This window comes from Coregonus lavaretus, assembly GCF_964263955.1.
Source record: "Coregonus lavaretus genome assembly, chromosome: 17".
Classification (NCBI taxonomy): Eukaryota; Metazoa; Chordata; class Actinopteri; order Salmoniformes; family Salmonidae; genus Coregonus; species Coregonus lavaretus.
In genome coordinates this window covers 22,685,608-22,701,932 of record NC_140004.1, presented here as the reverse complement: position 1 = coordinate 22,701,932, position 16,325 = coordinate 22,685,608, and the positions used below count along the sequence as shown (strand labels likewise).

Genomic DNA, 16,325 nt, shown 5'->3' with positions numbered 1-16,325 from the left:
ACGTGGCTGGGTCTTTCAGCATGACAATGATCCCAAACACACCGCCCGGGCAACGAAGGAGTGGCTTCGTAAGAAGCATTTCAAGGTCCTGGAGTGGCCTAGCCAGTCTCCAGATCTCAACCCCATAGAAAATCTTTGGAGGGAGTTGAAAGTCTGTGTTGCCCAGCGACAGCCCCAAAACATCACTGCTCTAGAGGAGATCTGCATGGAGGAATGGGCCAAAATACCAGCAACAGTGTGTGAAAACCTTGTGAAGACTTACAGAAAACGTTTGACCTGTGTCATTGCCAACAAAGGGTATATAACAAAGTATTGAGAAACTTTTGTTATTGACCAAATACTTATTTTCCACCATAATTTGCAAATAAATTCATAAAAAATCCTACAATGTGATTTTCTGGATTCTTTTTTCTCATTTTGTCTGTCATAGTTGACGTGTACCTATGATTAAAATTACAGGCCTCTCTCATCTTTTTAAGTGGGATAACTTGCACAATTGGTGGCTGACTAAATACTTTTTTCCCCCGCTGTATATGTATAACTTTATGAGCTCGATTGCCTGTCTTTGCAATTTGTTTATTTTCGTTTGCGCTTGTTTGCCTATTTAGCTAGCAGCCTCCAGAAATTCGCTATTACTTGTGCTAATTTTGTTAACATTCTGGTAAGACGTCTAAAGTTATTTTTGCGTTTTTGGTGCCCCCGTGTTTACTAAGCCGGTAAAATACCGTAACTCCCGGAATGAGAGAAGGACAGAATGATATGAAAATCTGGATACCGCCATACCCTACTGTAGAGTCCGAACGATTTTGAGCTACAAACTATTAAAAGATATCTATGGAAAGCTGAGGCTCTCAAACTCGCACTTGTAACGTGTTGCTCTATGATGCTCACAAGCTACACAGGTGTTTTGACGAGAAGGGGTTATTCTACATAGATCACAGGACATGGTGTCTATTACTGTTATAAGCTCAAATTGCTGTCACAAACTCCAAACTCCACACAGTTGTCACTGACTAATTGGATATTCATTCCCCATTCAGCAAACAATATCTGTACTTACAGCATTCATATAAATTCATTTTTATCAGGTTGTATTTTTTAATTTTATTTTTAGGGGGTAGATCAGCTTTAATATTGCAAATAGATTGTAACTTCCATAAATGTAATTGTCTGCATCACTTCCAATCCCCCATGTTTTTTTTTCTTCTCGCAAATATGTATATACATGCATGCATACACACACATATCCTTTAAAAAAATATATTTCCCTTTATTACTTTCCAACCCCACCACTCCTTCCCTAATTGGAGTAAACTAGTGAACAATGCTTAGGCCTCTACTTCCAGCTTATACTTACTATATACATTTTATGGACACAGTCATTTTTACAATAATTATATTTTGTTTGTTTTTACTCTTGAAATTCCTCTACCCTTGACCTCTCTACCTCCTCTACCCTCTCCGGTTTGCTTCTATATGCCATATCTTTCTAACTGTGCTCTTTCACAAAATCTCTCAACCTATAACCTATATACTTATTATTGACACAGTATGCTTTACATTATTAGTTATCTTGTTATTAGTCCCATCCTTCAACTTCATTCAATACCACCCATCTATCTCTTAACACCATCCATATTGGATTTCTATTTGCCATATATTTTTCAACTGTACTGTGATGTTTACAAAAGTTCTGAACCTTTCTATTCTCATTGTTTCTACAGATTGTAAATTGAAAATAAACTTTTTTGCTAAAAGTATTATCATATTATTGATCGATTAACTATGACATTTCAGATCACCCGGTAGTGCTGGGAAAACATGTGGTCCTCTGTAGCTCAATTGGTAGAGCATGGCGCTTGTAACGCCAGGGTAGTGGGTTCGATCCCCGGGACCACCCATAAGTAAAAATATATGCACACATGACTATAAGTCGCTTTGGATAAAAGCGTCTGCTAAATGGCTTATTATTATTATTATTATTATTATTATTATATTATAGTGCTATCTGCAGGGTTAGCTCCAGGTAAATATTGCAATCCTTTAGCCATTCCTGAACCTGTGTCCAAAAACAAGCTACAAATGGACAGTACAAAAACAAATGATCTAATGATTCTGTCTCTTCGCAGCAAAATCTGCAGAGCTGGGAAGATTGTATCCCCATATAAATAACATTCTATTGGTAGCAAGAATTGTATATAATAATTTAAATTGAAAAATTATAGGTTTTGAATCCGGCATCGTTTTGCATATCAGTTCATAAACACTATGCCATGGAATTGGTACGTCAATCTATATGGGACGGCTGTCAATCCTTTGGTCCTTAAATGAAACTGGTATACTTTTTTATTTATCACAATTTTCTTTAACCAATGATGTTCTTTAATGCAAGGCCGACAGACAAGTTCCTTACTTTTCCCCCCTTCCACTTTTCTCTTCCATTTTTGTGGTAATGCTGCAATTATTTGGTTGTAATTTTGGGTAGAGCAGACATTTCCATATGTTTTTGTTAGCTGAATGTGCGACATAACTCCACCAGTCCTACCGATGATATCATTTATGAAGATTATACCTTTTTTAAACATTTTGTTAAAAAAAAAAAGTTTATTTGTCAATTAGTATATTTGAGTTTAACCACAATATTTGTTGCATTATTTGTTCTGTAGTTTCTGGAGGATTAAATTGAAATTGCAACCAACTTTCTATGGCTTGATTTAGAAATAGTGATATTTGGGAGATGATTTCCTTTTCAAATAACTGAAAGTGAGAGGTTGTAATCTGAATAAAGGGAAAAAGGCCATTCTTGAACATTGGGTGAGACAATCTTACTAATTCGGATTTAAGTATAACTTTTGTATGACTGAAGCTTTTAGTGATAGGTCTAATGCTTTAATATTTAATAATTTCTGTCCTCCGAATTCATATTCATTATATAAATAGGCCCGTTTAATTTTGTCTGGCTTGTCGTTCCAAATAAAATGGAATATTTCTTTCTCATATAATTAAAAAAACTGTTCGCTAGGCATAGGCAAGACCATAAGCAAATAGGTAAACTGGGATAATACTAAAGGGTGATTTTTCCAGAAATTGACAGGTATTTACCTTTCCATTGTAGCAAGATCTTATCTATTTTTGCTAACTTTCTATTAAAATGTATTGGAGTGAGATCATTTATTTCATTTGGGATATGTATTCCGAGTATATCACCATCAGACCATTTTATTGGTAAACTACATGGTGATGTAAAAGTTGTATTTTTTAGTGATCCAATACGTAATATAGTACATTTATCATAATTTGGTTGTAATCCAGAGAGGTTAGAAAATGTGTCTACATCCTCTATGAGGCTGTGGAGGGATTCAAGTTGTGTATTTAAAAGAAAACATGAATCATCAGCGTACAATAACACCTTTGTTTTTAAGCCCTGGATTTCTAATCCCTTGATTTTATTGTTGGGTCTGATTTTAATAGCTAACATCTCGATGGCCATAATAAATAAATATGACGATTGTGGACAACCTTGTTTCACTCCTCTTGACAGTTTAAAACATTTCAGAGAAATAGCCATTATTTATTATTTTACACCTAGGGTTACTAATATATGATTTTAACCCAATTTATGAGATTTTCCAAAATTGAAATGCTCCAGGCATTTATATATAAACCCCAGTTGTACTTTATCAAATGCCTTTTCGAAGTCTGCTGTTAATAGCAGGCCTGGTTTCCCAGATTTTTCATAGTGTTCTATTGTTTCCAGGACTTGCCTTATATTATCACCAATGTATCGTCCATGTAAAAAACCTGTCTGATTAGAATGAATAATGTCCGACAATACCTTTTTAATTCTATGTGCTATACATTTTGCTAGAATTTTTGCATCACAACACTGAAGTGTTAAGGGGCCTCCATTTTTTAAAATGGACTGGATCTTTATATTTTCCACTTGTATCCTGTTTCAGTAATAATGAAATCAGACCTTCTTCCTGAGTGTCTGATAATCTACCATTTACATAGGAGTGGATCAAACATGCTAATAACGGTCCTCTAAGTATATCAAAAAAGGTTTGGTATACCTCAACTGGTATGCCATCCAACCCTGGAGTTTTCCCGGACTTAGTCTTTAATTGCATCCAGAAGTTCCTCCTCTGTAATTTCACCTTCAAATGCGTCTTTCTGTATGGCTGTTAATTTGACATTATCAAAAATCTCTACAATTAGCTTCAGTTAGAGGATATGGAGGTGACTGAAACGAAAACATACACTTAAAGTACTTTGTTTCCTCCTTCAAAATATCACTTGGTGAATCATGGGTGACTCCGTCATTTGTAACCAGTTTCAGTAAATTCTTTTTAGTAACATTCCTATGTTGAAGTTTAAAAAATAATTTGGTGCATTTTTCCCCATATTCCATCCAGTTTGCTTTATTTTTATAATATATTACAGTTGATCTTTCTTGAATAAGTTTCTCCATTTCTTTTTGTTTTTCCTGTCATTTATTCTGAGCCTCTGTTACAGTTTTTATTGCTATCTACAGGTAAAAGTCAGTAAATTAGAATATTTTGAAAAACTTGATTTATTTCAGTAATTGCATTCAAAAGGTGTAACTTGTACATTATATTTATTCATTGCACACAGACTGATGCATTCAAATGTTTATTTCATTTAATTTTGATGATTTGAAGTGGCAACAAATGAAAATCCAAAATTCCGTGTGTCACAAAATTAGAATATTACTTAAGGCTAATACAAAAAAGGGATTTTTTAGAAATGTTGGCCAACTGAAAAGTATGAAAATGAAAAATATGAGCATGTACAATACTCAATACTTGGTTGGAGCTCCTTTTGCCTCAATTACTGCATTAATGCGGCGTGGCATGGAGTCGATGAGTTTCTGGCACTGCTCAGGTGTTATGAGAGCCCAAGTTGCTCTGATAGTGGCCTTCAACTCTTCTGCGTTGTTGGGTCTGGCATTCTGCATCTTCCTTTTCACAATACCCCACAGATTTTCTATGGGGCTAAGGTCAGGGGAGTTGGCTGGCCAATTTAGAACAGAAATACCATGGTCCGTAAACCAGGCACGGGTAGATTTTGCGCTGTGTGCAGGCGCCAAGTCCTGTTGGAACCTGAAATCTCCATCTCCATAGAGCAGGTCAGCAGCAGGAAGCATGAAGTGCTCTAAAACTTGCTGGTAGACGGCTGCGTTGACCCTTGATCTCAGGAAACAGAGTGGACCGACACCAGCAGATGACATGGCACCCCAAACCATCACTGATGGTGGAAACTTTACACTAGACTTCAGGCAACGTGGATCCTGTGCCTCTCCTGTCTTCCTCCAGACTCTGGGACCTCGATTTCCAAAGGAAATGCAAAATTTGCTTTCGTCAGAAAACATGACTTTAGACCACTCAGCAGCAGTCCAGCTCTTTTTTTCCTTAGCCCATGTGAGACGCTTTTCGCGCTGTTTCTTGGTCAACAGTGGCTTGACACGAGGTATGCGGCAGTTGAAACCCATGTCTTTCAAGCGTCTCTTGGTGGTGGATCTTGAAGCCCTGACTCCAGCAGCTGTCCACTCCTTGTGAATCTCCCCCACATTTTTGAATGGGTTTTTTTTCACAATCTTGACTAGGGCGCGGTGATCCCTATCGCTTGTACACTTTTTCTGACCACAGTTTTTCCTTCCCTTTGCCTCTCTATTAATGTGTTTGGACACAGAGCTCTGAGAACAGCCAGCCTCTTCTGCAATAACCTTTTGTGTCTTTCCCTCCTTGTGCAATGTGTCGATGGTCGCCTTTTGGACAGCTGTCAAATCTGAAGTCTTCCCCATGTTTGTGTAGGCTTCAGAACTGGACTGAGAGACCATTTAAAGCCCTTTGCAGGTGTTTTGAGTTAATCAGCTGATTATTTTGTGGCACCAGGTGTCTTCAAAATGTAACCCTTACACAATATTCTAATTTTGTGACACACGGAATTTTGGATTTTCATTTGTTGCCACTTCAAATCATCAAAATTAAATGAAATAAACATTTGAATGCATCAGTCTGTGTGCAATGAATAAATATAATGTACAAGTTACACCTTTTGAATGCAATTACTGAAATAAATCAAGTTTTTCAAAATATTCTAATTTACTGACTTTTACCTGTATCTGTTCTGTGAGACCTTCTATTTCCTTTGTTAGTATGGACTTTTTTGACCTAAATTGCTTTTGTTTTCGGTATGAGTACTGCATTGCATGGCCTCTAAAGACAAGTTTAAAGGTGTCCCATACAATAAGGGGATTTACTGTACCTACAGTGAGGGGAAAAAAGTATTTGATCCCCTGCTGATTTTGTACATTTGCCCACTGACAAAGACATGATCAGTCTATAATTTTAATGGTAGGTTTATTTGAACAGTGAGAGACAGAATAGCAACAACAAAAATCCAGAAAAACGCATGTCAAAAATGTTATAAATTGATTTGCATTTTAATGAGGGAAATAAGTATTTGACCCCTCTGCAAAACATGACTTAGTACTTGGTGGCAAAACCCTTGTTGGCAATCACAGAGGTCAGATGTTTCTTGTAGTTGGCCACCAGGTTTGCACACATCTCAGGATGGATTTTGTCCCACTCCTCTTTGCAGATCTTCTCCAAGTCATTAAGGTTTCGAGGGTGACGTTTGGCAACTCAAACCTTCAGCTCCCTCCACAGATGTTCTATGGGATTAAGGTGTGCTTCTTCTTGAGCCACTCCTTTGTTGCCTTGGCCGTGTGTTTTGGGTCATTGTCATGCTGGAGTACCCATCCACGACCCATTTTCAATGCCCTGGCTGAGGGAAGGAGGTTCTCACCCAAGATTTGACGGTACATGGCCCCGTCCATCGTCCCTTTGATGCGGTGAAGTTGTCCTGTCCCCTTAGCAGAAAAACACCCCCAAAGCATAATGTTTCCACCTCCATGTTTGACGGTGGGGATGGTGTTCTTGGGGTCATAGGCAGCATTCCTCCTCCTCCAAACACGGCGAGTTGAGTTGATGCCAAAGAGCTCCATTTTGGTCTCATCTGACCACAACACTTTCACCCAGTTCTCCTCTGAATCATTCAGATGTTCTTTGGCAAACTTCAGACGGGCCTGTATATGTGCTTTCTTGAGCAGGGGGACCTTGCGGGCGCTGCAGGATTTCAGTCCTTCACGGCGTAGTGTGTTACCAATTGTTTTATTGGTGACTATGGTCCCAGCTGTCTTGAGATCATCGACAAGATCCTCCCGTGTAGTTCTGGGCTGATTCCTCACCGTTCTCATGATCATTGCAACTCCACGAGGTGAGATCTTGCATGGAGCCCCAGGCGGAGGGAGATTGAGAGGTCTTTTGTGTTTCTTCCGTTTGCGAATAATTGCACCAACTGTTGTCACCTTCTCACCAAGCTGCTTGGCGATGGTCTTGTAGCCCATTCCAACCTTGTGTAGGTCTACAATCTTGTCCCTGACATCCTTGGAGAGCTCTTTGGTCTTGGCCATGGTGGAGAGTTTGGAATCTGATTGATTTGTTGCTTCTGTGGACAGGTGTCTTTTATACAGGTATCAAGCTGAGATTAGGAGCACTCCCTTTAAGAGTGTGCTCCTAATCTCAGCTCGTTACCTGTATAAAAGACACCTGGGAGCCAGAAATCTTTCTGATTGAGAGGGGTTCAAATACATATTTCCCTCATTTAAATGCAAATCAATTTATAACATTTTTGACAAATTTTTCTGGATTTTGTTGTTGTTATTCTGTCTCTCACTGTTCAAATAAACATACCATTAAAATATAGACTGATCATTTCTTTGTCAGTGGGCAAACGTACAAAATCAGCAGGGGATCAAATACTTTTTTCGCTCACTGTATGTTATGTCGGAAAAAAACAGTTATAAATTCCTCTGTCCTAGTTAAAAACAAGTTATCTTCCAATAGGCTTTGATTACATTTCCAATATCCTCGCCTACGTGGAAATTCAGTAAGACTAATGTATATGCCAATTATATGCTGGTCCGACCGCATTCTGTCCCCTATCAACACTTTTTAAACTTTTGGTGCCAACGAGAATGACATAAGAAAGAAGTCAAGATGACTAGCTTAATTGAGTCTCTGCCATGTGTATATCTCACTAGATCAGGATATTTAAGCCTCCATATATCTACTAGTTCTAATGTATCCATGACATTCACGATTTCCTTAAGAGCATGAGGGTGATTGTTTGTAGTGTGATTTCCTTTACGGTCCATTGAGCTATTTAAAACGGTATTATAATCTCCCACCATAATAATAGAGTCTTGAATTGCTTGCAGGGTTGATCATTTATTATATACAGTGGGGAGAACAAGTATTTGATACACTGCCGATTTTGCAGGTTTTCCTACTTACAAAGCATGTAGAGGTCTGTAATTTTTATCATAGGTACACTTCAACTGTGAGAGACGGAATCTAAAACAAAAATCCAGAAAATCACATTGTATGATTTTTAAGTAATTAATTTGCATTTTATTGCATGACATAAGTATTTGATACATCAGAAAAGCAGAACTTAATATTTGGTACAGAAACCTTTGTTTGCAATTACAGAGATCATACGTTTCCTGTAGGTCTTGACCAGGTTTGCACACACTGCAGCAGGGATTTAGGCCCACTCCTCCATACAGACCTTCTCCAGATCCTACAGGTTTCGGGGCTGTCGCTGGGCAATACAGACTTTCAGCTCCCTCCAAAGATGTTCTATTGGGGTCAGGTCTGAAGACTGGCTAGGCCACTCCAGGACCTTGAGATGCTTCTTACGGAGCCACTCCTTAGTTGCCCTGGCTGTGTGTTTCGGGTCGTTGTCATGCTGGAAGACCCAGCCACGACCCATCTTCAATGCTCTTACTGAGGGAAGGAGGTTGTTGGCCAAGATCTCGCAACATGGCCCCATCCATCCTCCCCGCAATACAGTGCAGTCGTCCTGTCCCCTTTGCAGAAAAGCATCCCCAAAGAATGATGTTTCCACCTCCATGCTTCATGGTCGGGATGGTGATCTTGGGGTTGTACTTATCCTCCTTCTTCCTCCAAACACGGCGAGTGGAGTTTAGATCAAAAAGCTATATTTTTGTCTCATCAGACCACATTACCTTCTCCCATTCCTCCTCTGGATCATCCAGATGGTTATTGGCAAACTTCAGACGGGACTGGACATGCGCTGGCTTGAGCAGGGATTTTAATCCATGACGGCATAGTGTGTTACTAATGGTTTTCTTTGAGACTGTGGTCCCAGCTCTCTTCAGGTCATTGACCAGGTCCTGTCGTGTAGTTCTGGGATGATCCCTCACCTTCCTCATGATCATTGATGCCCCACGAGGTGAGATCTTGCATGGAGCCCCAGACCGAGGGTGATTGACCGTCATCTTGAACTTCTTCCATTTTCTAATAATTGTGCCAATAGTTGTTGCCTTCTCACCAAACTGCTTGCCTATTGTCCTGCAGCCCATCCCAGCCTTGTGCAGGTCTACAATTTTATCCCTGATGTCCTTACACAGCTCTCTGGTCTTGGCCATTGTGGAGAGGTTGGAGTCTGTTTGATTGAGTGTGTGGACAGGTGTCTTTTATACAGGTAACGAGTTCAAACAGGTGCAGTTAATACAGGTAATGAGTGGAGAACAGGAGGGCTTCTTAAAGAAAAACTAACAGGTCTGTGAGAGCCGGAATTCTTACTGGTTGGTAGGTGATCAAATACTTATGTCATGCAATAAAATGCAAATGAATTACTTAAAAATCATACAATGTGATTTTCTGGATTTTTGTTTTAGATTCCGTCTCTCACGGTTGAAGTGTACCTATGATAAAAATTACAGACCTCTACATGCTTTGTAAGTAGGAAAACCTGCAAAATCGGCAGTGTATCAAATACTTGTTCTCCCCACTGTATATTGTCAAAGAAGTGTGGATCATCATTATTTGGTCCGTAAAGGTTAATGAGCCATATCTGTTTATGGTCCAATAACATATTCAAAATAATCCATCTACCTTGCGTATCTGTTTGGACAATTTGCACATTCGGATCGAAATTATTGTTAATTAATATCATCACCCCTTTTGAGTGTCTTTGCCCATGGGAGAAGTATATCCCCCCCCCCCCCCATTCCTTTTTCCACGCAACTTCATCTAGAATTGTTGAATGAGTTTCCTGTAAACAATAGATATTATATTCCTTCTCTTTGAGCCATATAAATATTGTTCTTCTTTTGTTATTATCTGCTAAGCCATTACAATTATAACTGGCTATACTTATTTCACAAAATACCATATTCAGATACAAGTTTCAAATCTATTTATCATTATGTTTGTAAATTTACCAATAAAAAATACCATAGTGATTGAGTGTCCAAATAGCTTTACCATGATATTTGCATTGCTACTAAGTAACCCTCCAATTGTTCTCCACTAATTCCCCCGCTGAAGCCCCTCCCCATCCCAAGTTGGGCCATCATCCCAGTGATCGGCATACCACCCCCGTCCCCCTAGGCCCCTGAGAGGCCAGGACCCATCCATCGAAAACAGCACACAGTGACACCCACAAAACAGAAGCTGGTCAACAGCCAAAAGCATTTCCAATGCTCTCATCTAAAAAAAATATATATATCTATTCAAATATCTTGCGTATCTTATTTTCCATCATTATCAATTAATATGCGTAATAATATCGGCAGTTCATGCGTAGGATTGTAACCTATAACCCGGATTGCCATTGTATTACATTACATTTTTGACAAGCAATTATTATTTTAGCAAACAATTATTGTGGTTCATCCTATATTCTCCCTAACATCCTTACCCCCTTGCAACAGATGTGGGATAAACACACACGCACATACTCACATATACTCTAATACACTCAGCCCAGTTCCTCAACAATCAACCATAAGATCAGATGCTCAACGGTTGTTACAACCCAGAGCCCAACTCGAGAAAGGACCTGATTTATGAATGCATATACAGTTACAGCTGTTTGAGAAAGCATGCAAGATTGAGCAAAAATTGACAACAATGTGAGATTTGATTAATCTATTTAATCTATGTCAAGTCCTAGGTGATGGAGATCAGATCCACCCTCTTCACCTGAGACACAAACACTCTGGTCCCCCGTTGTAACCATTTTTCCCAAGCATCTCCGTGCAGTCAGACCTTTGATTATTTTGTGCCACCTGGGCCAAAAGTGTTAAACAAATCAAAAAATATTTTATATTTGAGATTCTTCAAATATCTACCCTTTGCCTTGAAGAGAGCTTTGCACACTCTTGGCAATCTCTCAACAGCTTCACCTGGAACAGCTTTTCCAACACTTGTTGGCTGCTTTTCCTTCACTCTGTGGTCCGACTCATCCCAAACCATCTCAATTTGGTTGAGGTCGGGGGATTGTGGAGGCCAAGTCATCTGATGCAGCACTCCATCACTCTCCTTCTTGATAAAATAGCCCTTACACAGCCTGGAGGTGTGTTGGGTCATTGTCCTGTTGAAAAACAAATGATAGTCCGACTAAGCCCAAACCAGATGGGATGGTGTATCGCTGCAGAATGCTGTGGTAGCCATGCTGGTTAAGTGCCTTGAATTCTAAAGAAATCACAGACAGTGCACCAGCAAAGCACCCCCACACCATAATACCTTCTCCTCCATGCTTTATGGTGGGAAATACACATGCAGAGATCATCCGTTCACCCACACCACGTCTCACAAAGACATGGCGGTTGGAACCAAAAATCTCAAATTTGGACTCCAGACCAAAGGACAAATTTCCACCGATCTAATCGACCATGAAGGCCTGATTCACACAGTCTCCTCTGAACAGTTGATGTTGATGTGTCTGAAGCATTTATTTGGGCTGCAATTTCTGAGGCTAGTAACTCTAATGAATGTATCCTCTGCAGTAGAGGTAACTCTGGGTCTTCCATTCCTGTGGCGGTCCTCATGAGAGCCACTTTCATCATAGCGCTTGGTTTTTGCGACTGCACTTGAAGAAACCTTCTAAGTTCTTGAAATGTTCCGTATTGACAGACCTTCATGTCTTAAAGTAATGATGGACTGTCGTTTCTCTTAGCTTATTTGAGCTGTTCTTGCCATAATATGGACTTGGTCTTTTACCAGATAGGGATATATTCTGTATACCCCCTCATTCCTTGTCTCAACACAACTGATTGGCTCAAACGCATTAAATTCCACAAACTTTTAAGAAGGCACACCTGTTAATTTAAATGCATTCCAGGTGTCTACCTCATGAAGCTGGTTGAGAGAATGCCAAGAGTGTACAAAGCTGTCATCAAGGCAAAGGGTGGCTATTTGAAGAATCTCAAATATAAAATATATTTTGATTTGTTTAACACTTTTTTGGTTACTACATGATTCCATATGTGTTATTTCATAGTTCTGATGTCTTCAATATTATTCTACAATGTAGAAAATAGTACAAATAAAGAATAACCCTTGAATGAGTAGGTGTTCTAAAACTTTTGACCAGTAGTGTATATAAAATTGTTTTGTTTTCTACTTGTAGCCCTGGTTGTCCTAAAAATTAAATGGTGAAACACTTAAATGTGTGGCTATATATAAGGGCTGGACATGCAGATAAATAAAAGTCAGATAAATGAAAAGCTGATTTTTGCTGGGGTCTCAGGACTGATAGGGTTAACACCTGAAGTGTCAATGTATTACCGTAATGATCTGTGTACCAACGGAATTTCAGGTCAATAGCTCACTTTCACCCCAACTGACCTAACTGACTGACTATACCAATAGCAAACAGCTATCACCCTTACACTGCCAATAGCAAGCACTTTTACAGCGATAAGTAGGTCCATAAACTGAATTAGCACTGTGCCTTGTTGATAATGACTCCAGTGGGAGAGCTGCTGATCCTGGTCCGTCGGACTAATTGAACAGCCCAGAGGCTGGGAACCTTAGGGTGTCTGTCCCCAGGGATTACAGCAGGAACAACAGCGGGGGCCTTGGCTGTTTCTCATGGCCACAGCAATTAAGGCCTGTTAATGATGGAGAGCCTGGTAACCCCACTAATTGCCTGAATGTGCTAATGACTGGGTGGGTTAGTGCTGCACGTCCCAAAACCTTGTGGAATGTACAGACAGACGGCTGTAGATGGCTGAAATGGGCCAGTTTATGGAGGGAGAGATGTCCCAGATCCTAGCTGACTGGGTTCACTGTCTGCTATGCTTCTGCCTGGGTGGCTGTGGAACCAGCCTTGGCTCCTAAAGATAGATTACCTCCTCAATTCTAACACTATGGTATATGGAACTAGACGGATCATATTTACAGGAAGATTTAAGACCAGGGACTTCATCCCCAGTCCATGTGCATTCTCCACCGATGATCAGTTGTTCATTCAGTCCTGCTAGACATGATAAGATTAGGCAAGTGGCCACGTGGTGTGCCAAGGTTCAGATATTGATATGTCCAAGTATGTTTTGTTTCAAACTCTGACCTACATACACAGTAATGCTGTATAGTTACATAACAAGGACTTCTGAATACAGAATTAGGAAACATCAGCCTTTTGATGTAGGATTTGTCAGCATTTGTTTCTGGGTCAAACATGTTTAGTGTCAAGTCCACACCAACTCTCTGTGGCTGTATACAGAACAGATTTCAACAGAGACTCTAACACAATAACGTCCTCATTTCTCAAGACAAGTATTTGCGAGACTGAGCATGCTTTCTTTTCTATATTTAACTTGATGTTATGCAATTTAGGTTGCTGTCAGGTAAGTGAAGTTGAATTCATTGAGCTACATATACCCCCAAATATGTAGATGCATGCCAGCAAAGCCACTACACAACACTAAACAATATATAAATTGCACTATAACGGTGACAAACGGTGACCACAAACTGTTAGGGCCTACATAAAGCTGTCCCAACAGCAGAATTTATTTTCAGCACCATGGAGTGAATCCTTACCACTGCTACACCTGGCTATCGTGGAGCCTTTTCTGGCAGCAAAACAGTTCATTCAGCCTCATTTACTGCCTTTAAAAAAAACATTGCTGATATGGCTGACTTGCTTAAACAAATGTGGTTTCTACTGACAATTGAGATGTACTATGGCATAAGGGGACGATTAGCGGATAAGAGGCAATCCGTAATTTCGATTAAGACATTAATGAGTGAGCTAGGACGGATGTAGTCAATATAACTATTTGTTCAGCACTTTTGAAATGTATTGTGACAGAACTCAGAACATGGGCCATTCTTACATTATTCTCCCTGTACACCAAATTCTAACCGTAGGATAAATAAAGGGGGCATATAAGCAGACAATGAAAGCTCTTATAATATTCAATGATTACATTTCTCTAAAACATGCTATAGGCTACATGTGCACCACCAAGTATGAACAGGAGGCTAAATTATGAGGGGGGAAAGGGACCAGATTATTAGGGTGAGGCACATGGGCTACTAACAGATTACTACACAACATACATTTAGTATTACTTTCTTAGCTACAGTATACATATCTCCCTGGCATATTACATAATTTATGCAGCAGCATACAATACATTTTTGGACTCACCTTGTGCTGTGCTCACTTGAACAAGAAGGTGGCGCGGCGGTCCTTCTTGTGGGCACATTTTGTCATTGACTTTGTCATCAAAGGCTGGCATTCTCTGGATTTATGGAGCTTTCAAGACAACTGGGAACTCTGAAAAAAAGAAGGTTGAATCATGATGTCAGTGATCTTCAGGTCGGGGCTGTAGAAAGAAGCCTGAGTTCACGACTTGGAATTGCGAGTTGGATGACCATTCAAAACTTATTTTCCCAGTCGGAGCTCGTTTTTTTCAGTTCCCAGTTGCCTTGAATTCACTGAAGATTTCAGAGTTTCCAGTTGTTTTGAATGCGGATTGACAGCATGGCCAATGTATTCAACCTTTTCTGGCATGTGAATGTTTATCCTTTTAAGCTTGGAAAAGAGACCCTTAAACCCAGACTTGGACCACACACCCACTCCACTGAATAGCAGGCTAGTGATTGCTTTGCAACGCTTGCAGTTAGCCACTGATTCCTTCCAAACCACTCATTGTTGAATTTGCGATTTCCAACTTGTGTAATGTTTATGGCCGATGAGCACGACACGTTTTTATCTATAATTTCTCTTCATATGACAAGGATTGAAAAGGATTTGCCAGTAGATTGTCGACGTGATTCATGATGATGACTGCTTGTCTAGCTTGCTAGCCAATATTTTGAAAGTATGATGTTGACATGATCAGTCCAATCAAAGCTACGGTAGATATAATGTGATTTGACGTCATTTTATCTGTGGCCAATAACCTTGAGCCTTCTTGGATGGACACTTCTAATGTAAATCTATGGCAGCACCCAAGGGGCTTGAATTTTCGAGCTCTCCCCATAGATTTTGCGGGGATGTATTGTCCCCATGAGTGACAGAACACTGAGCCAATCACAGCGCAACTAGAGAACATTACCAACCCGTACGCTCTGTATTTTCCGCTTGCTGCCCCACCACCACAGAGCTAGGCTGAAACACCTGCATTTTGGAGCTGCCTTACTCAAGAAAGCAAAAAAGAGACCACGTTTGTATGCGGCTTTATTAACTCAATGATTTTGTTTTTTACATTGTTTGCAAACGGATATGTGACACGTATTAATGCCAAAATTCCATGCAAAATAGGCAAAAAAAAATACAAATTATTTTTTTGGGGGGGCTAAACAGGTGGGCCTCAAAACAGAATGACTGGTCGCCACTGGAGCCTACAGTAAATATATGTATTTCCTCCTATTTCAAGGTGTGTGTGTGTGTGTTGTGAAGGAAATAGTATGGCCTTAATGGCACTCAAGTATGTATTTTCACAAGGTCATTGCTTACTAGCCTTGGCTTGTTCCTACTGAATCACCAGCAGCAGTGCGTGTAGGGATAGGGACTCTTCTGCACTGTGGTGGGGCCTGTGTGCCTGCCGGTCGGGCCGAGGTTTTCTCCCCATCTCGTCACCACAGCATGAATTAGAAAGGAGCAGGAGCTGTCAGTGTCTCAACACAAGCACATGTGCAAGTGATAAACACTACAGTCAATGTTGTTTCTGAGAAGGGCATGGAGTTATGGGGGCTAAGTGTATACTGTACCCATCGGATGCATTGACGTACTGTAAAACACACACTTCCTAAGGGAAAGGGCAGCATCCTGTGCTATGATCCCTTTAAAAATAAGATGGAAATAAGTCCATGGTGAAAAATAAATTACAGAGTTCTGTGGAACAGAAATGTTTGACTCGACCTTTATCCTGTGGTAAAATACCACATTATTATTATTATTATTAT

General features: G+C 39.9%; 1 protein-coding gene across 1 annotated transcript in view; it reads left to right on the top strand.

The window, feature by feature from the left end:
* The window catches only part of LOC311144549 (PDZ and LIM domain protein 2-like), a 76,437-nt gene that overhangs the window by 16,101 nt on the left and 44,011 nt on the right, over positions 1 to 16,325 (top strand). The gene's annotated exons all lie outside the window — the stretch shown is intronic.